Source organism: Chlorocebus sabaeus, chromosome 2 (genome assembly GCF_047675955.1).
Source record: "Chlorocebus sabaeus isolate Y175 chromosome 2, mChlSab1.0.hap1, whole genome shotgun sequence".
Classification (NCBI taxonomy): domain Eukaryota; kingdom Metazoa; phylum Chordata; class Mammalia; order Primates; family Cercopithecidae; genus Chlorocebus; species Chlorocebus sabaeus.
Genome location: NC_132905.1, coordinates 15,607,963 through 15,630,278, shown reverse-complemented (window position 1 = coordinate 15,630,278; position 22,316 = coordinate 15,607,963).

Here is a 22,316-nt window from a genome sequence, read left to right as displayed (position 1 = left end):
CCAAAAAAGAACTATGGGTGGATGGTTAAGCAGCTAGACAAATTGTCACAGCTCTCTGCAAATTGTCCTCCTAATTGGAGGCAGCCCTGCTGTCTTTCACTGGTAGGAATTCTGATTAAACCTCATTGCTTTCCAAGGTTAAAGGCACGCAGCCCCCAGGAGACCACAGTTACACCTGTTTAGAATCCACCCCCAAACCAACCCTTTATTCCTGAACGTGCACTTTGAGGCCTCGGGCATTAGTATAAACTACACTACACAATTACTTGTAATTAAGGGAGAAAACGTGTACTGTACTGCAAAAATTAACCGTGCTTTGTTGATGTGAATCATATCTATAGCAGCGTGCCAGTCCAGAGAGGCGGCATAAAATATAATTAAATTTCTTCTGACTTAATAGTTGTTTATGTTGCTATTTTTCATAATCATAATATCTCAAGACATAGAAACAGTTTTTCTCTAATGTAATTGCATTCTACCAATGAGACGGCTTGGGTTTAAATGAAAACTCAGGCAGAATTAACCACAAGAGTGTATTATATGGATGATGCTAGAATTTTGTTATAAAGCCCCGTGCACAACTGTCCCCACTCAGGAGCTGAGACCTTTATCCCCACCCCATGAGGGTGACTCTGCAGCCTCTTCTGCTCTCGTGGAAGAGTTTCAGCCAAATTTCGTGAGCTATTAAAGCCACCTGTGCCCCAGTTTAGTGTCCTTGTGCTTCAGACCCCAGTCATTTTCCCTACTTTTAACATTTGTCCTTTACACATTGATTTGGTTGAGATACATTAAAAGCTTGACTTTTACAACCCTCATAAAATCCCATCTGCTCCAAGCTCCAACCCAAACTCAGCCAGAGCATGCTCGGACAAACTGTTCGGATTGTATTTCAGCCTCTCAACGGAAGGACACACAGAGCAAGAGCAATTTTTTCTCTCTCTCTCTCTCTCCATCTGTCATTAAACGTAAGTCAGGCATTCTTCACAAAATGCTGCCAAGAAAGCAGTAGAAGGAATAGCATGCCTTACACACATCAAAAGAAAGATCCCCTCCAGGGGGTTGGGGGAGAGTTGGGGTGGCATGAAGAGTTTGAAAGTCCCAATTGTCCATCCAGGACGATACCAGTGAAAGATGTCATGGGGGGCGAGAGACATGGGAGGAGAAAGGCTGTCCCAGACACTGTGGGTGGAGGCGGCAGGAGCTGGAGCAGTGGGAGGCTGTGGGGGCCCCGAGGATTCTGCTGAGCCTCACCCAGGCCTGGTTGAGTCACAGCTGAGCGACCTCCCAGGCCAGGGACATCTGAGACCCTGAGGCCCCTAAGTCTCCCAGGTAGACACCCAGCTCCAGAATGCAGCTAGCAGTCCCCACCTGCCTGGAAGGACCTGGAAAACAGGCTGAGGCCTTGAACCCAGAGACCAGGGAGTTTGCTGGGAATTATGGGGAAGAAACATGGCTGAAGGAGCTTTGCAGACCCTCTGAGCTTATGGGTGTCTGAGCTGGTGAGTTAAGTCCAGCCCAAAACACCTGACCTACAGCACCTGCCTACAATGAACACACACACACACACACACAGACATGCACACACTTACAGAGGCACTCACAGGCAAATACACACATGCATACACACACACACAGTCACAAACAAGGTCTCTCCTCTCTCCCCTAAAGGAGAAGGGGCAAAATGCAGACATCACCACATTCGGCCTTTGAACAGTGACAATGGAAAGAAAACGCAAGTACACAAGCGATACCACCAGCCCAGCCACAGTCCCCTCTGCTATGCTGAGTACAATTTGCCACATCCCCTTCACAGTGTTTCCTTGATGGCGGGAAAGAGATAGAGTAGAAAATTATAGGCAGCGCCCAGTGTGGGGAAGAGAGGCCTCAAAAACACAAGGCCTGAGGGAAGGTAATGCGTGGTGGCACAGTGGCTTCCAAAACTATTTTTCCTCTAAACCTACACACAACCGGGTTCACCAGATTCAGCACACAAAAAAATGTATTTCAGAAAAGCAAAGAATAATTTTTCATATAAGTATGCACCAAATATCACATAGGACATGGTTATACTAAAAAATTAATTTCTTGATTATCAAAAATTCAGATTTAACCAAGAATCCTGTATTTTATTTGGCAACACACACACACACACACACACACACACGGACACACTCTTACACATCTTATCTAGGACTCAACATAAAAAGCAGCTAAAAGGCAGGTCCTACCCCTGGGCCTCCCTGCCCCAGCCCCTAGACCCTGATGGCACCTTCTTGGACTCTTAAGGGTCCAATTAGAAAATCACTGGTGCAGCTGGCCATGGTGGCTCATGCCTGTAATTCCAGCACTTTAGGAGCCCGAGGTGGGTGGATCACCTGAGGTTAGGAGTTCTACACCAGCCTTGCCAACATAGTGAAAGTACATCTCTAAATATAAAAAAATTAACTGGGTGTGGTGGTGCACACCTGTAATTCCAGCTATTCTAGAGGCTGAGGCAGGAGAATCGCTTGAACCCGGGAGCTGGAGGTTGCAGTGAGCCGAGATCATGCCACTGCACTCCAGCCTGGGCAACAAGAGCAAAACTCCGTCTCAAAAAAAAGCACTGGTACGGTGGAAAGGGTATGAGTCCCACAGCAAGATACAGTTCCGCCTGGTTCAAACCCCACTTGCCAGCCTCGTGACCTTGGGCAAGACCCTTTACGTATTTGAGCATTAATTTTCCCATAAACAGGTTTATGTTTGAATCTGGGTATTTGCTCATCTGTGCGTGTTGGGACACTGTCCTCTCGCCCCTCTTGTTGCCCCTGTCTCTTTCCCACCAGGCTCCCTGTCACTGGGGAAGAGAAGAGGAGGCTGCTCTAAAGCAGGTTCTCAGGGAAGACAGAGAGCAGGTGAGACAGACTTTCCCTAGAGGACACGCCCGGATTTGTTCACCTTGTAGTGAATTGTGAAGGGGATTTCTTACTGCATCTCCACCTCCTGTTATACAGTCACCGGAGGGTTCTAATTAACTTAAAGTCATTAATGGCTGGGCACAGAGACTCATGCCTGTAATCTCAGAACTTGAGAGGCCAAGGTGGGCAGATCACTTAAGATCAGAAGTTCAAGACCAGCCTGGCCAACATGGTGAAACCCTGTCTCTACTAAAAATACGAACATTAGCAGGGCACTGTGGCGTGCACCTGTAATCCCAGCTGCCGGGAGGCAGAGGTTACAATGAGCTGAGATCATGCCACTGCACTCCGGCCTGGGCAACAGAATGAGACTCCATATCCAAAAAAAGTCATTCATTAAATATAGAAAGGGGGTGGAGAGGACCGACTGAAGACCCCTGGCCTGTTGCTTGTGCAGCATCATGGAGGAGAGAAAACTCAAGGCAGCCCACAAGGCGTGTGCTTTAGTGTCCTCATAAGCAACTCAAAGAGTAATTAATGGTGGTGGGCTAGGTTGGTGGCACATAGGACATTTGTTCATGAAGGTCCTTCCTTCCCTAGGCCAAGTTTAAATACACGCCATGGCTTAGGAGGTGGATATGAGGTTCAGGCTTTGGTGATACTTGCTGGTTTGGTTTTTTTGTTTTTGGAGTTTTTTTAAAAATATATTACTTCTCCTGAAGCATTAATAACATGTTACGTTTCCAAACTTATCAGCTGAATGATGAGTTGACTATAAAACACCGGGTTGGAGGATGACAACGTGCTCCCGGGTGTGCGTGCACGAGTGTGCATCCACACGAACCTGCGGGTGTCTGTTGCCTAGAATATGGTTCCCATGCAATGATCTTGAACACCTGGTTAATGTATTTGCAAAGGCAATACAATCACACAGAGAACACTACTGGCATTTGGAGCTCATTCCCCTTTGATTCAGGGGTGATTTTTCTCTCCGCTGGTCTGGAATTGGTGAACTGAAGTGTTGAGACCAGCATCACAGGGATGGTTCTAGTCTCCTGATTTAGGCTGAATGGGGAATATTCCCAGCCCATCCTGTCCAATGATAGAGACTACCAGTTCTTAGACATCATCTCCCTCAGAAGCAGGGAATTCTCTCCACCCAGAGACCACTTCCTCTTGAGTTCTTCATGCTCGCTTATGATTTTGAAACCCATATCTTATGACTTTGAGTCTGCGTTGCCCAGTGGTCCTGGCCTCTGACCCGTGGCTTCATCTTATGAGAAACCTAGCCCCCCGTTTTGTACACCTAGGCCCTGCTGGAGACTTAGATAATCTCTTTCCCAACCGCAGGGTCGCTTTGGGCAGCTTTCTTGTGTGGGTTGATGGACAGGTCCATCCCTGGACACCATAACCACTACCCAAGAAGTGTCTGACCAAGTGGAAGCCAAGTGTGTTAGGGGAAGAAAGTTGCCAACAGCCTTTCTCACTGGCTCCCATTCAGGGCCCCAGGAGTGACTTGACCCACCCCAGTGGCTGGAAGAGAGAAGCTTTTTGGCTAAAAGTTTGAGAAAACTGTTCACACACAGAAGTCCAGAGGAGATTCACGCTCTGGTAAAAATCAGATCATCCAAAGAATTGTGTGTGACCTGCTGTAGAGATGGACAGTAGCCAGGAGACACCACGCAGATCAGCTGGCTCATTCTGAAAAAGGGAACCCTTTTTCCCAGGAGAATGCAGATCAGCTGGCTCTTTCTGAAAAAGGGAACCCTTGATGGGCTGGGATTCCTAGTGCCTTGGAGTGCTGACTATTTGAATGTGAATCAGGATTTGTTCAGCTGCAAGGAGTAGAGTAAATGAACAGTTGCTTAGTCAGTGCTTCTCAAACTTTCATGTGCATACAACTCACCTGGGTTCCTTGTTAAACAGCAGCTTCTAATCCATTAGGTATGGAATGACGCCTATAATAAGCTCCCAAGTAAAGCCCATGCTTCTGGTCCAGGCACTATGCTTTGAGTAGCAGAGGGGTGTACATTGCAACTAATAGGGAGCTTCCAATTTAATTGGAATCCTCCACAATTCCAATTTAGTTGGTGTGGGTGTGGTCTGGGAATTGGCCAATTTTAAATCTCCCCAAGTGCTTCTAGTGTGCAGCTAAGGCAAGAACCACTGACTTAAGCAATAGAGACTTTTCCTTACTGCACAGAACAAGAAGTCCAGAAGAAGGCGTTTTCCGGGCTGGTTTGGCAGCACCATGTGGAATTAGGAGCCAGAATCTTTCTGTCCTTGTGTTCCACCATCCTCATCATGTCTTCAACATCAACGCTCGTGGTCTCAAGATGGCTGCAGAGTTCCAGACATCACATCCACCCACAGGGTAGGAAGAAATGGGAGGACACTTTGCTGTCTCTCTCTTAAGCAGGGATCAAAGTCTTTCATGGAACCCAGCCCCTCCACTCCCACAGTAGACATCCCTTTGTCTTTTTGCCCAGGGTGGGTTATATATATGGTTGCCATATTCAGCAAATAAATGTTCTAAATTTAAATTGAGATAAGCTTATGCTAAACAATTATTCATTGTTTGTCTGAAATCTGAATGTAACTAGGCATGGCTATGCTTCATCTGGCCCTAGTAATATTTAATACCTCTACCCATATACCAATCATTGACAAAGGAAACTAGGATGATCACACTTGATTTAGCCTCCAGCCCACTCTCTAACTAACCCATCCCTATATCCTTAGCTGAGCCTGAGTTCCTCTCTCTTTCAGCCAGACCCGGGTCATGTTTGTCTCTGGGCCAATCGCTGGCTACAGGAATGGAACGTGCTGATTGGCTTAGCCTGGGTCACATGCTCCATCCTACAGTCAAATATATAAGGTGGATAAGGGAGAAGGAGTTACCTCCCTTATCCAGGAGAAAGGCTATAACCAGGAGGAGGGTTCACTAACCAGGTATTTTATTTTCTGTATTCTGACACTTCGATATCTGGGACCATGCTGACCCTGGCCTGCCTATCTGAGGGTTAGCCGGTTCCTGATAAAGCATGCTTTTCAAATACAAACCAACCAACCCAGAGCCGATGCTCCAACCCCTCCTCTATTGGACCCTCCTATTCCATTCCCTAGTCACCCCAGGGCCAGGTGCCAGATAGCTAGGGGCAGTCCCTATGCCCCAGGGCCCCCTGAAATTATTCAAACTAGCCAATTCCAAAACCTGCTTACCTCGCCTTCCTTATTCTTCCCTCCAAAGCCACAATCAAGGCTCTTTCCCATATTCACTCCCTCTCCTTCTGCCTCTGCCAATCCCAGCGCTTCCCTGGGTGGTCCCCATGGTGTGGTGTGTCCCCTCCTGTCGGGACCTGTAACAAACCCCCTTTTGAGTGGCAGTCCTTTCCTGACCTGTTGGCCTTCCTATACCTCGAATTTTCCATCAATCCGCTGTACTTTAAAACAAACAGAGGGGAAGCATTTTTTCAAATAAATGTATTCAAGCACCTACTAGTATGCCAGACATTGCTTCAGTGGTGGGATACAGCCTCATGAACGAAGGCGACACAATGCTCCTGAAACAGACATTCTAGTGAAGATAAATGAGGACACGCAAAATACATGTCATGTCAGATAGTGTTGGGTGCTGGCAAGGAGGACAGAGAACGGGCAGGAATCGTAAGAGGCTGCAATTTCAAATGGAGCAGCCAGGGAGGGCCTTACTGAGAAGGTGACTTTGAAGAGAGAGCTGAGCTAGCTGAGGGAGGAAGCCACAAAGACATCTGGCACAGAGCACAGCAAGTGCAAAGGCCCTGGGGTCAGGTGGGATTTTAACTGGCTTCCCCCGGGTGTTGGGTGGAGAAACATGATTGGCACAGACAGTCATCAGCCCTTATCTATGGAGGGATACATTCCAGGACTCCCAGTGGACCCTGAAACCAGAGCTAATACAGAACGTGACTGAACACGTTTCTGGTCATGTCTCCTATCCACAAATTTAATGGTTTTTTCCTTCTTAACTAAGCACTTGTGCCCTGTGCCCATATCTTTTGCAGTTTGAGGTGCAGTGGCAAAACTAGCATGAGTTTCTTTTTCCTTCTCAATATCACGGATAGAAGATTCATTCTTACCGAAGATCTTAGCAACCTCAGCATACCATTTTTATTTCTTTTATTCATTTAAAAACTTCCATCTTTTCACTTAAAGGAAGCCCTTTATGGCTTCACTTTGGCATATCCAAATGGCTGGCATCACTACGCTTGTGTTTGGAGCCGTTATTAAGTAAAATAAGGGTAACTTGGACACAGGCACTATGATACTGAAACTATCTGATATCTGGTAACGGGATAGCTGCCAAGTGACCAACGGGCAGGTGGCACACGCAGCATGAATTCACTGGACAAAGGGATGATTCACTTCCCAAGTGAATGGAGTGGGACAGAGCTGCATGGTGCAAAATTTTACCATGCTACTCAGAACGGCACTCGAGTTTCACTCCAGCTGCTGCCCACAGAGCTGAAACCCCAGCTGACCCCGGAGAAACCCGCAGAGGGATCATTAGTGCCTGGAGCGCTCTCAAGGAACCAGCACAAGCACTAGGGCACTGAGGACAGAGTCCGCAGTGCCACTTCCTGGCTTTGTCCCACCTGCTTCAGGGCCCCAGACACAGGCTGCAGCTCCCGGACCCCCTTAACTTCACATCAAACACCCCAGAGCCAGAAAGGCCTTTGAAGGAAAAGCCTTCTGTTAGACCCATTTTTGTGTTTGTTTTTGACAAATGTGGAAACAGAGGCACAAGGCTCAGAGAATCCAGCTTCTTCCGCTCACATCACAAGCTGCGCGTGCCCAGAGTCGCCATGCCTAGCCTAGGGTTCCTGGTGCAAGACGACACATATAGACACAGAATGGAATTCGAGTTGGATTCACAAGAAGGGTTTCCCCCAAAGCCTGAAGAAGAAGAAAGGGTCAGACCAAATCATGTTTCCACCCAGTATCTTTTGAGTACTCCCTATGTCAGGCACTATTCCACAGCCTGGGGCTACAGTAATGAAGACAGACACAATCCCTTCTCTCAGCAAGTGGAGGTGATGATGCTAGCAAATGAATACACGCAGTCATTTCAAAGATAAATAAATGCTAAGAAGAGAACAAAGGGAGGCAACCGGCCAGACAGCAAGGGTGGTAGGGGGCTACGTTAGATGGACAAACAGGGGAGACTGTCCAAGGCCATGGTGAGGAGCTTGGATTACATTCCCATAAAATGAAAATGGGTTAGGGGGCTTAGATGGAGAAGGGACATGACATAGATTCTAAGAGGATCCTTCTGGCTGAGTGTGGGGAGAACAGATTGTCAGGGGGAGGGTGGAAGCAGAGAGACCACGGGAGAAGCCACTCTGATTGTCGGGCAGGAGCTGTGATGCTTGGACCGGGGTGCCTAGTGCAGATGGTGAAATGCAGTCAGACCCTGTATGTATTCGGGGGACTGGAGGTGGGGTTGAGGCAAAGAGAAGAGGAAGGACACCTGCATTTTAAGCTGAGCCACTAGGCTGATGATTGAGCCCCAGCTCTTCTCTCCTGGGAGCAATAAACATTTGCTACAGGATCTGTGATTCAAATAAGCTTACTATTAAGCTCAGATTATAACTTTGTATCAGTGACTCTTGATGAAAACCAAGAAAATATCCTGGTGTAAGAAAGTCTGATGAGGACACAGGACAGCAGCACAAAGAAAACCATGGAAGCCTCAACATAGATGTGTATTTTTTCTCACCATTATAAAGATGGAGCAACTAGGGCACAGAGAGGTTAAGAAACTTGCTCCAGGTCACACAGTCAGAAGGCAGTAAGCCAAGATTTAAACCTAGTGCTATGTTTTTATTTACTTATTTTTAATTTTTTTTTTTTTTTTTTTTTTTTTTTTTTTTTTTTTTTTTTTTGAGACAAGATCTCACTCTGTCGCCCAGGCTTGAGTGCAGTAGCGTGATCACAGCTCACTGCAGCCTCAACCTCCTGGGCTCAAGCAATCCTCCCACCTCAGCTTCTCAAGTAGCTGGGACTACAGGAATGTACCACCACACCCAGATAATTTTTGTACTTTTTGTAGAGATGAGGGTCTCCCTATGTTGCCCAGGCTACTCTTGAACTCCTGGGCTCAAGTGATCCTCCCACCTCGGCCTTCCAAAGTTCTGGGATTACAGGTGTAAGCCACTGAGTCCAGCCCTAGAGCCATGTTTTTTAATCACTGCACTATTTAACCAGTCTCCAGGTAGAGGATATTGAGTTGCTCCAATTTGAAAGTTTATTTTTCATTGTAATACACAGTGCGACTGGGAATGTCTTTATACATGTATCTTTGCCTCCTTGAGCAAGTGTTTCTGAAGACAAACTCTCTAGGGAGTGGAGACAGCGGTTTTAGGGTCCTTCATGTTCTGTGGAGTCTGTCAGCTTCCACCCAGCAGCCTTCTACTCTCACATCTGTGCCTGAAAGTCCTTTCTACAAATGAGCCAGGGCCCACTGCCCAACAGTTGAACTGGCCTTGGAAGGTGGCCAAGCTCCTTCCAGGAGGTAGGGGGTGGGGAGGGAGGATAAGACTCCTGAACCTCTCAATAGACCCAGGTCAACAAGGCTCATCCCTTAAAGTCCAACACATTATCTCATAGCTGACTACAGCCAACAAGCAGGCAGGCTCCTGAAAAATTTATCATTTGCTATTTTCTGCTCATCCGTGAGGCAGTTCTGACAGTCCTCAGGACCAGAGACTTCTCCACTGACATAATCCCAGGATTCCATCCAGTTCCAGGGCAGAGAACAGCCGTCCATCCTTATTAGGGTCTGGTTAGGAGGATGAAGCCGTACATGCAAGATGAGGGGCTCATTCTGTTTCCTATTTTGGGGGTCGAGTGTACAGCTTTTTACTGAGAATGGGTTTTCCTTTCCCTATGTGAAGTGGTCACTCCTTCCTGAGCTGCCTCTTGGAAGTATCAAAAGCTCAGCGGAACTGGTTTTATGAGCTTACTGGTCAGAAAGTGGTTGAAATCGTCATCAGATTTTCAAATCAATTAGGAAAATCTGTGGGGATGATGTTCAAAGACCTTTAGGCTTTTGTCACCAGGAGGTTAAGAAAGAAGAGAAAAGTCTAGAAGCTGAGACCTTGTTGTGTGGTTTCCTTTGGTCAAGGAGGCCATGGCAGTTGTGGGTCCTGCAAGGGTGTTACTGGCTTAATTCAATTCAGACGACCTTTGACAAGCCTCTTTGGGTGCCAGGGCTCAGCCAGGCACTGGGGCACCCTGATGAGTGTGGTCTCTGACTTGGAGAGCAAATTATCTAGCTCAGGTCCCCAAAAAAACAGCCATCTGCCTACAGTCTCATGATTTTGCAACATCTCTGTGACATCTGGGAAGAAAAGTGATTGCTGAAGCACAGAGCTGCAATGTGAACCCATTCCTGGGGGTGCCGACTAACTCAGCTATGGGCAAGGGTGTGTCTGCAACTCCCAGGGCCCCCAAGGGAAGCAGGAGTCACTCATGAGAACAGGACAAAGACCATATGAGGCTCCCAGCTCAGTTCCCCACTTACTTCTGCTTCTGGACAATTTTCCAACCTGAACCAGGACAGACATGTTCCCTCTTGGATCCAATTTCCATATAGTTAGGAATGTGGATCGAGGAATTGCAAAGGACTGGGGTTTCCAGGTGCTTTTCTTCTTTCTACAACCCCTTCCTAAGTGATCTTTATTACATAAATAATAAACTGCAATTTTAAAAATTCAAAGAAGACAAAGCAAAAGTAGTTCCTCACTTCCTACCCAGTTTTCACACTCATCACCCCAGACCAGTATCCTACTCAGCGTGATGTGTGTCCTGTAAGAATACACACACACACACACACACACACACACACACACACACACACATGGGTTTTGGGGCCAAGGCAAAGAGCAACAGGGTGCTCTCTAGAGGGTGACTCCAGAGACGGCCTCTCGGAGGAGGTGACATCTGCAGAGCCTGGAGAGGACGAGCCAGGCAGGTATCTGGGGAAGCGCAGCCTTGGCAGAGGGACCTGCAAGTGCAAAGGCCCCGAGGCAGGAGGGTTCTCAAGGGGTTGGGGGAGCAGCACAGGGGCCCATGTGACTGGAGCAGAGGAGTGAGGTGGGGAGTGGCAGGTGCAGAGGGTGAAGAAAGGATGAGGCGCCAGGCCATGGAGGGCCTTGCAGGCCATGGGGAAGACTTTGACTTTTATTCTGTGTGAGAGGGTGGGTCCCTAGAGGACTCTGATGAGCTGACCTAATAGGATGAAAGGCCCACCCTGGCTCTGAATGGAGAACACAAGGCAGTGGCTGGGGGTGGAGCCAGGAACCCAACTAGGAGACTTGGACACTAGCCCAGGCAAGAGATGACAATGGTGAGATACAGTCAAGTCCAGATCCTGGCTTGACTGACCCCAGCTTTTTTCTTCTCCCTGCCCCACCCTCCCTCCCTCTACCTTCCCAAAGAGTTCCTGACCTCACATACTCTAGCTATATCTATCATTTAAAAACATAGCCATGCTAGTCATCTGTCACACCCTGTGCTCCTGTGTCACCTGAGTCAGGTGTCCCAGGAATAGATCTGGAGGGGGTGCTGTGGGCATCTGCTACTCAGACTTCTCTTGGGTAGAAGTCTCTAGACCGGCAAATTAGGCCTAAACGTTCAAAGTATCTGGGAAATGGCAAGTCCCCCAAAAACAGTGGTGGTTTGGACCTGGTCCTTTACAATGCTGAGTGAACTCACCATTTCCAAAAATGAGTGGCTACGAGCAGTGACGCTAGAGAAGATGAGATTACATGCCATATGATAAAGGCCCTCTTTTACATTATGTATTTATTTCAATATATATTACTAGGTTTTGCCACCCAATGACAAAAACCACAATGACTTTTGCACCAATCTTATTTAAAAAAAAATAGAGGCCGGGCACGGTGGCTCACACCTGTAATCCCAGCACTTTGGGAGGCCGAGGTGGGCGGATCACGAGGTCAGGAGATCGAGACCATCCTGGCTAACACGGTGAAACCCCATCTGTACTAAAAATACAAAAAATTAGCCGGGCATGGTGGCGGGCGCCTGTAGTTCCAGCTACTCAGGAGGCTGAAGCAGGAGAATGGTGTGAACCCGAGAGGCGGAGCTTGCAGTGAGCCGAGATCGCACCACTGCACTCCAGCCTGGGGGACGGAGTGAGACTCCGTCTCGGAAAAAAAAAAAAAGGAAAAAAAAAGAAAACAAGGATATGAGATCCATGATGACTCAGCCATAATTCAATGGGCCGAAGTTGAACTTAGAAGAGCAAGTTCATTTCAAGAGAAATATTCCATAGTCGTACAGGGCGTGCCCTGAGATGGCCCGAACAGCACTCGTGAGGGTGTGTGCAAATGGAAGACATTGAGAAACAGGGAGTTCCTGCCAAGCTGGGTGGTTTGGGCCTGGGTATTTAATTTCCTTTGGTCAAGGCAAGCAGAGGATCTTCCAGCCCATCGGAGTCACAGAAAGAGGTGTCAGGGTGACCTTACCCCCGGCCCAGAGCTGGTGGGAAGGTTTAGTCATGGAAAGAAACTGGATCTGTTTTTCTCCACATGTCCCCAGGGTTAATATGGAGAAAACAAGTTTTGGTTGGCTGACCCAGCTTCGCTTAAAATATTTAAAACTGGCTTCTTTTGCCCTTCACAGCAATATCTCCCAGGTTCTTACCTCCCATCTGAGCTGTCTGTCTGCATTAGGGCTGAGCTGCCAAAGGAGTGTAGATCCTGTTTTTGTGTAAAAGATGCTGATTTATAGAACCTCTTCATTATGGCTGTTTTAATGAAGCAGGTTACTGTCCCCAAGGGGAGGCTTAACATGTAATGCCGCTGATGCATAGATGATGCTGTCACTTAAAAGAATTGTTAAAATTGTACTTTAATAGCGAGTTGATATAAATCTTCAATGGCTTATTTGGACAGGGGTGAATGCACCCAACAAGTAGATGCGTAAGGGAGCTACAGACACAAGCTCCCACCAGCGAACTGCTTCTGAAATTAGTGCCATGGAAACATAAGCACTCAAGACAGTGGTTTTATGCCTGGTAAAAATAAGACACCATTCTGGGCAGGCGCAGTGGCTCACATCGGTAATCCCAGCACTTTGGGAGGCCAAGGCAGGCAGATCACGAAGTCAGGAGATCGAGAGAGCACTTTGGGAGGCTGAGGCAGGAGAATTGCCTGAACTCAGGAGACGGAGGTTACAGTGAGCCAAGATCATGCCACTGCCCTCCAGCCTGGCAACAGAGCGAGACTCCGTCTCAGAAAAAAAAAAGACACCATTCCGCAGTCGGCTTGCTTTTTGCCAACACAGCATTCAGGGCTGCTGACTACAGCAGGTGAATTATGCACCAGGTGGCAGCTTCCCCTGCATTCACGCAGAAGAGTCTGGCAGGTCGGGTAGGCTGCCAGGCTTTGCTCCTTTTGCTTCTAAGGCAGAATCTGCAGCCCAGAGAAGACAAGTTCTCATCACCAGCTGCCTCATCCTGGTTTGAGAAGAGCAGGCAAAGGGTTGATTCTGCTTGGACTGCCCTGGATTCATTCTTTCAACAAATATTTGCACCTCCTACGTGCCAGGCACTGTACTTGACCAAGATACCAAAGGGCTTTTGGTGTAGAAATAACATGAACTGAAATACCGCGTGGCTGCAGACTGCTCCCTGGGAGAGCAGGGGTAGAGTGGAAATGGTGAGGTGGCTCTGGCTGGTTTGTGTGACTGCTGCCACCTCCAGCCAGTTTCTGATTTTTAGCTCACTTTTAGTGAGCTCACATGGCTCTTCCACAGGATGAAGTGTGGTTCTAAGCCATCTTTTCTTCCTTTTTTTTTTTTTTTTTAAGACTATCTCACTCACTTTGTCACCCAGGCTGGAGTGCAATGGCATGGCATGATCTTGGCTCTTTGCAACCTCCACCTCCCGGGTTCAAGTGATTCTCCTGCCTCAGCCTCCCCAGTAGCTGGGATTACAGGCGTGTGCCATCACACCCGGCTACTTTTTGTATTTTTAGTAGAGATGGGGTTTCACCATGTTGGTCAGGCTGGTCTTGAACTTCTAACCCCAGGTGATCCACCCACCTCGGCCTCCCAAAGTGCTGGGATTACAAGCATGAGATACCATGCCCAGCCCTAAGCCATCTGGTTAAAACATATTATTTAATCTTCACAACTCCACGTGGTGCATAGTATTACTCCATTTCATAGACAAGGAAACTGAGTCATGTAAAGAAATTCAACCCAATGAATAAATGAAACAGCCAGAATTTGAACCATAGTTTGTTGAACTTCACAGTCTCTGTTTTAATCACTCTGCCATCCTTTCCTCCAGGGAGCTGCCATGGCTAAAAGCCAGATAACCAACCCTAAAATTCAATATTTGGAACTTGGCAGGGCGTTTCCAGTCCTGGATGACAGAAACAAGACAGGAGCTGGTTGCTAAGCAACCTACTTGTTGGCAGTGCTGACTCCTGGGAGTGGAGCGAGGTCAATAGTGGACCCAGGTTATCATGGGATCAAGATCTGACCAATCAGAGTGTCCCATTTCCCTAGCTGTGGTGATTGGCTCTCAGGGTTGCGCATGTGAACCAAGTCACTCCAAAAGCAGCTGGACCAAGGACTTTTCATCTCTGTTGGGAAAGAGGTGCCTGCCTCTGCTGGGGTGGCTGAGCTGGGATATTAGTCTAGAGCTGCTGAGAGATTGTCCCTGTTGCTCCCAGGGGAAAATCTGCCTTAGCGTGAAGCCACCATGGAGATAATATGAGAGTTCAGAAAACAGTGTCAGCATCAGGATTGAGCTGAGCTTTCTATGAGCCAGTAAGTTCCCTTTCAGCAAGTTGGGCCTCCTACCACTTGTAGTTACAAGTAACCTCTAGCTACTGTAGAGCAAAGACTAGTGCCCCATTTGACAGGTGATCCAACTAAGGCTCCAAGCAGAAGACAGGAAAAGGGGAGGAACCAATATTAATCACCTAGTACTTGCCATTCACTGTCTATATTGCTTTATTTAATGTGACTAAGCTGAGTTGCAAGCTTTAGTGTGACACTGACTGTTATGGTTAATTTTATGTGTCAACCTGACTGGGCCAAAGGATGCCCAAATGTCTAACATGATTTCTGGGTATGTCTGTGAGGGTGCTTCTCGGAAGGATGAGCATTTGAATCTGCACACTGAGAAAATCGGGTGGGCCTCCGCAGTACTGGGAGGCATTCTCCAATCCCTCAAGGGCCTGAATAGAACAAAAAGGCAGAGGAGGGCTGGACGTGGTAGCTCATGCCTGCAATCCCAGCACTTTAGGAGGCCAAGGTGGGAGGATCACTTGAGTCCAGGAGTTCAAAATCAGCCTGGGCAACGTGGTGAGACCCTCTCTCCACAAAAAATTAAAAATAAATTAGCCAGGCATGGTGTCACATACCTATAGTTCCAGCTACTCAGGAGGTTGAGGTGGGAGGATCACTTGAGCCCAGGAGTTCAAGGCTGTAGTGAGCTATGATCTTGCCACTGCACTTCAGCTGGGGTGACAGAGCAAAACCCTAGAAGAAAGAAAGAGAAATAGAGGAAGGGAAGGAAGAAGGGAGGGAGGGAAGGAGGAAGGAAGGAAGGAAGGAAGGAAGGAAGGAAGGAAGGAAGGAAGGAAGGGAGGGAGGGAGGGAGGGAGGGAGGGAGGGAGGGAGGGAGGGAGGGAGGGAGGGAGGGAAGGAGGTCCAAGGTCTGAAAGCCAATGCTTCCAAGGGTAACCCTTTTCCCTTGACCCTTGCTCCTGCTCCCACAGTGTAGGAAGTTGACATTTATTCTGCTGACATATCTGTGTTTGAGCCTCCAGACAAACCTCATATCTGCAACTGCGACAGGTCTGTCCCAGGCAGGATCCCAGCAGGAGGCAGATGGCAGATCTGCAGAGGGGAACTGAGGAGTGTATAATGGAGGGAGTGTTTACAAAGAGATACCAGGTTAAAGGACCCTAAAAGAGATGGTGACGGCCCCCAGGACTAGCCTCAGAGGGAAGGAAGCCATTAGGACCCCAGGCCTGAAGCCGCCAGGGAAGATGATGAAACCAGCAAGTGCTGCATTTGCAGGAGAGGATCCACCGCCCGGCATGAGCAAGGCCTGGGGAAGAGAAACAGCTCTGCCAGCCTCTGCACTGCAAGCCTTTTGTCGAACATATGTTTAAATAAATAAAAGAAAAAGCAGCAGTTTTTAATTTTGATGCAACCCAATTCATCTTTTTTGATGACTGGTGCTATTTACGTCCTATCTAAGGAATGCTTGTGTTCCCTTCTAGAAGTTTTAGAGTTTTAGCTTCTATGTTTAAGTCTGCGATCTATTTAAAGTTAATTTTTGTATGGCATGAGTTAGAGGTTGAAGTTCATTTTTTACCCTTTTTGAATATTCATTTACTTCTGAACCGTTTGTTGAAAAGACTTGCTTTTCCCAATTGAATTACCTTGTACCTCTGTTGAACATCACTTGAATATATACAAACGCCTTCACCCTACCCCAGCCCTGGGGAAGCCCTGCTGTCGTCCAGGCTCCTGGGTCTGGGTTTGAGGCCCCCTTGGGGGCTCTCACCCTAGCCCTGTGGTGTGGCCATCTCAGCATAATGCCCCAGCCTCTCACCCTGCCACCCTCCCAGCATCACCATCGCACCTCTCCCTTCTGTGGACCTGGCCCAGTGGCTGCCAGGTGGGTTCTGGGCACTGGCTCCTGGTCTAGGCATTTGCTCCATGGGTGACTATGGACAAGGGGGTGCCCCTCCCTGGACCTCAGTCTCCCCATCTTTACAACTTGAGACCTGATAGGTTAAGGCCCTTCCAGCACAAATGTTCCATGAGTCTGAGTCCACAAAGAGAATCCAAGAAAGTTCCATGGAACTTAACCAGGGGCAGCCACCTCCCTCTGCCTGGAGCTCCTGATGAGGCCCAGGTCTGTAGGGCACCATTTTCGGGCCAAGACAGTGGGGATAGAACAGCTGGCCCCGCTGAGAAGAGGAGGGATGTGTGCACGGGGTGGGGGGCATATACACATGGACACACATTTGTGTGTGCACAGCTGCATGTACATTCTGCGATTGGGGAGGATGCTGAGGCATGAGTACTATGCACAGGTGTGGCACAGCACGGTGTGGTCTCTGGGGGCTTGGCCTGTTTGTACACATGTGAATGTTCATCTCCGTGTGCAGTGCCTGGGCCAGGTATCCATGCAGGTGCATGCATGTGGGTGCACGTGTGCATAAGTGGGAGCCTGTGGATGTGCACTGGGACTGTGTGGTTGCGGCTCACATTTATTTCATGCCTGTTGCTTGCCAGCCATTCTTCTAAGCACTTTCCATGCATTAACTCACGCATGCCCCATGACGGCTTTATTTGAGATTATTTCTTAGATTGGAGGAAACAGACTCAGAAGGGTTAAACCATGTGACCCAAATCACAGGTTCAGACGTGGTGAAGCTTGGGTTGGACCCAGGCTGTCTGGTCTCAGAATCAGTGATGTGACCCGTGTCAGGAAAGGCTCTGCGTGTATGCATACGCTCCAGTCTCCGCCTCTGTCTTATCATCTTCCCTCTAGTAAGGACCTGTGACAGTATTTAAGGCCCACTCAAAATAATCCAGAATCATTTCCTCATCTCAAGATCCTTAGCTTAGCCACATCTGCAAAGACCTCTTTTCCAAATAAGTGGGCACCACAGATTCCAGGTATTTGACATGGACATCTTTCCTGGGGGGCGTTCTGTGGCCTGTCACAGACACGTGACCACAATGGGCCAGTGGGAGCCTGCCCTGGGGCTTCTGCCGATCTGTTGGGAAAGAGGCATTCTCTGTGCCCAAGGGCTGCTGAGCTGGGGGATGGAAGCCAGGAGCTGCCTGCAGTCGTCATGGTCCCCCATGGAGACTACCTACTTGGGAGTGAAGCCAACACAGAGGACAGGAGAGCCCCGAGATGGAGACGGACTGCGTCATGGCCAGATTGTTGGAGCCCTGGAACCAGCTGGGTCAGAAGCCCAATATGCCTGACTTCATTACATGGGCTGGGAGGTTTTCTTGTTTCACTTATTTCTGCTTGAACTGAGCTTCTGTCCCTTGCGACCAGAGGAATCTTGACTAAGAGAGCTCGGAGTTATTCCTGGGGTCACCTAAATGATGGGAACAGGCAGACCCATGGAAGAAACTGCTGCTTCACAAAGGCTGTATCCTGCCTATCTGGGGACCAGAGGCGGCTGAGCAGTTTCTCCAGGAGGGGCAGGGCTGTGCTGAATCCCACCTCCCACCTCCAGGATGGCCTCGGGCTCAGGTCATGATAGGGAGTCTCAGTGCCCGGCTCTCAGCCCCTCTTCCCAATCATCATGCAGGGTCTGACCAATGAACTCAGCTGGCCCCAGTCAGATGTGTCTATAATTGGTGGTGGCTCCCTGGAGAGGGCAGGACCTGAGTCAGATGAGGGAAGGAAGAGGTATGCAAAGCACATACCATGCTTGAAAAAATGGAATATGAGGGCGTGGTGGTGCACACTGCAGTCCCAGCTACATGGGAGGCTGAGGTGGGAGGACTGCTTGAGCCCGGGAGCCCAAGGCTTCAGTGAGCCATGGTTGTGCCATTGCACTCCAACCTGGGCAACAGAGACCCTGTCTTAAAAAAAGTTGAATATGAGTCATTTGTCCAATGTCCATCCCCCTCCCCTCCCCTCCCCTTCCCTGACCTGGATGTTCCTAAAGGCAGGGTGGGTGCACCTGCCATTCACCCCCTCTAGGGGTGTGGTCTCCCAGAATCCATCTCAGATCCTATCCCTCCTCTGCTCAAGCCCTGCAGTGGCTCCCAACTCACTCAGAACAAAAGCCAAAGTCGGGGGCTGGGCACGGTGGCTCACGCCTGTAATCCCAGCACTTTGGGAGGCTGAGGTGGGTAGATCACCTGAGGTCAGGAGTTCGAGACCAGCCTGGCCAACATACTAACACTAACAATACAAAAAAATTAGCCAGGTGGAGGCTGAGGCAGGAGAATCACTTGAACCCAGGAGGCAGAGGTTTCAGTGAGCCAAAGTTGCGCCACTGCACTCCAGCCTGGGTGACAAGAGTGAAACTCCATCTTAAAAAAAAAAAAAGCCAAAGTCCTCACAATGGCCCATGAGGCCTTAATCCACTGGTCTCACCCCACTGCCCTATCAACTTTCACCTCAGGGTCTTTGCACTTCCTTCCATCTTACAGGAATTCTCTACCCTAAGACATCCCACATGACTCACCTCCTCTCATTTTTATTCAAATGTCACCTTGTTAGTGAGGCCGTCCCCAGCCGCCCCATCCACACTGCACACCCCATTCTCTCCCCTCCTGCTCTCTTTTTCTCCATAGCTCTGTCAGTCACTATTATTATATAACTAATATATTCATTGATTTTTTTGTTTATATCCCCAAACTAGTACCTCTCAGTGCCATGAGGGCAGGGACCTTGGTCCACTTTCTCCTATGTTCATAATGATAATTTTCTAAATGGGAAATGAATGAATGAGCTCTGCCTTCTGGGCCCAGTGCCCGGATTGCCCCTTGGGGAGCCTTTGTCCTTCACTCTCAGTTCATATGCAGCTCCATTCAAGGACAAGATCTAGCCCTGGCAATTGGCATATTTGAGACCACTGGGTACAGCTGGGCAGGCTGTGCCCTGCACAAGGAACTGAAACCCTTCACACCAAGCCTTGTGTCCTGGCACAGGGCTGTTTCTCCTGAGAGGAAGGGGCACCTTTTTTCTAACTCACACCAAGGCACTCAGGGATAGCCCTGACCATGAGCAAATCCCATCACCTTGACTGCAGAGTTTGAATCAGAGACAGACACGTGGCCAGGTTGGCACACGCAGGGATGTTCAATCAGGTGAATCCTGTGAAGTCCTCAGGGGCCACCAGGAAGAGAAGGTCTTTCTTCTAAGGTTGTTGTGCTGGTCGGTGGCATCCCCCGACCAGCAAGGAAAGAGGCGGGAGCACCACTACATGGCTGGAAGAAACTAACTGGGTCTCTGGATCCAGCCCTACCTGAGACTGGAACCATTTCTGGGCCTTTTTTTTTTTAAACAGAGTCTTGCTCTATCACCCAGGCTGGAGTGTAGTGGTGCGATCTCGGCTTACTGCAACCTCTGCCTCCTGGGCTCAAGCAATTCTCCTGCCTTAGCCTCCTGAGTAGCTGGGATTACAGGTACCCACCATCACACCCGGCTAAATTTTGTATGTCTAGTAGAGATGGGGTTTCACCATGTTGGCCAGGCTGGTCTCGAACTCCTGATCTCAAGATCCGCCCGCCTTGGCCTCAAAAAGTGCCGGGATGACAGGGGTGAGCCACCAGGCCGGGCCGGGACTTTCAGTTCTACGAGCCCATCCATTCCATTTTTGTCTAAGTCTGCTGGGGTTGAGTTTCTGTCACGAACAACCACTGGATCCTTGTCTGACCCAGGAGGTGAAGTAATGACACCCTGCAGGGCAGCCCTGTAGCTAAATTAGACCCTGCTCTTGAAAAGCACTGTGTCCTTTTTCAACTCTTGAGGCATACGAAGGGCTGCTGGGGATGCTGGCAGCCTCTGACTTCATCACCTCCTTCCTCTGCCCAGGGCTGCTCCCCACAGGGGTCTGTTCCCCTCCCCAGTGCAGCCTCCGTCCCCTCCTCAAAGAAGGTTTCAGTGCTCACAGCTCCTCTCTCTCAGCTGAGTGATTTTCTCTCTTCCTATTTTGTCATCTTGAAAGATGGCAAATTGGGGCACTTAATTTTCCTCCTCCAACCCAATTAATATGAAAGTGCACAGCGCTGATGTGCGGAAGCGAAAAGCAAGTCATTTATATCAATTAGCAAAAATGAGCTTTGTGCAAACTTGCAATGAAGAATGATCTCAGAGACAGGAAGCCCAGGAGGGAAGCCTGGGAGGGACCCCCTGGGGCCTCCTGAAGGAAGCGATGCTTTGGGCACACTATCAGGATTGCATTTTGTCCCCTCTCCCTCCTACAAGGTCCCTGGAATCAAAAGACTTACCAGGCAAAGCCATGCTTCACTGTTCTCCAATTTCAACACAGACTCCCCACAGCAACCTCCAATGCCAAGTCTATCTCCAACGTGTGTCCTGAGTCCGCCCACATTTCCCTACTGCCACTGCCTCCCTGAGTGGAGTCCCATCATCCATCATGGCCCCCTGGGTAATGATAACAGCGCCTCTCTGTCTCCAGGCTTCCACTCTGGCCCCCTTCAACCCACACTCGCATTCATGCAATGCACAATGCGGTCAGATTGAGCTTTTTTTTTTAAATCTTCCTTTATGTACGTACAAATGTATGTATGTACTTAGTTTTGAGATAGAGTCTCGCTCTGTTGCCCAGGCTGGAGTGTAGTGGTGCAATCTCAGTTCACTGCAACCTCTGTCTCCTGGGTTCATGCAATTCTCCTGCCTCAGCCTCCCAAGTAGCTGGTACTACAGACGCCTGCCACCACGCCTGGCTAATGTTCATTATTTTTAGTAGAAATGGGGTTTTGCTATGTTGACCAGTCTGGTCTCAAACTCCTGACCTCAAGTGATCCTCCCACGTCAGCCTCCCAAAGTGCTGGGATTATAGGTACCAGCCACCATGCCCAGCCAGATTGAGCTTTTAAAATGCAAATCAAATCATGTCACCCTCAGGTGCTGAAACTATTGCTGTTAGAATAAAATCTAAACTCCTCATCATGGCCTTCAGGGCCCCACGTGGCCTGGATTCTACTGACCTCCCAGCCTCTCCTCTGGCTCCCTCCATTGCAGCGACATGGGCCTCCTTGCTGCTCCTTCACCTTGCCTTGCTCATTCCTGCCCTAGGCCCTTTGCACATGCTGTCTGCCACATCTTTTCCTGGCTGCTCAATTTTATCTTTCTTGCCTTGACTCAAACGTGACTCCCCCACTCAGGGGAATGTCACTGTCCTCGGCTGCCATGTATCCCCTTCACATGCCTTCAATCCACAGACACCTGGTAAACACCTTTTGTGTTCCAGCCACATTTAAGGTCCTGGGGATATGGCAGCAAACAACATGGACAAAAATCCTGTTTCATGGAGTTACATCCTGGTCCAGATGGTAGGAGAAGTGTACAAAAACTGCCAGCTGGGTAAAGAAGACAAAAAAGATGCCAAACAATGAAAAGTGCTAAGAGGAAAATGAAGAAGGGAAGGGAGGCAAGGCTGTACTTAGAAGCCAGGTGGTCAGGGTGGGCTTCACAGAGGAGGTGACACATGAATGAAGACCTTAGAGAGAGGAAGGACTCCGTGCTGGTGTCAGGGAGAAGAGTGCTCCAGGCAGAGGGAAAAGCAGGTGCAAAGGCCCTGGGGCTAGCCCATGCCTGTTGTATTTGAGAAGCCTGGAGAGGCCACTGTGGCTGGGGTAGAGTGAGTAGGGGAG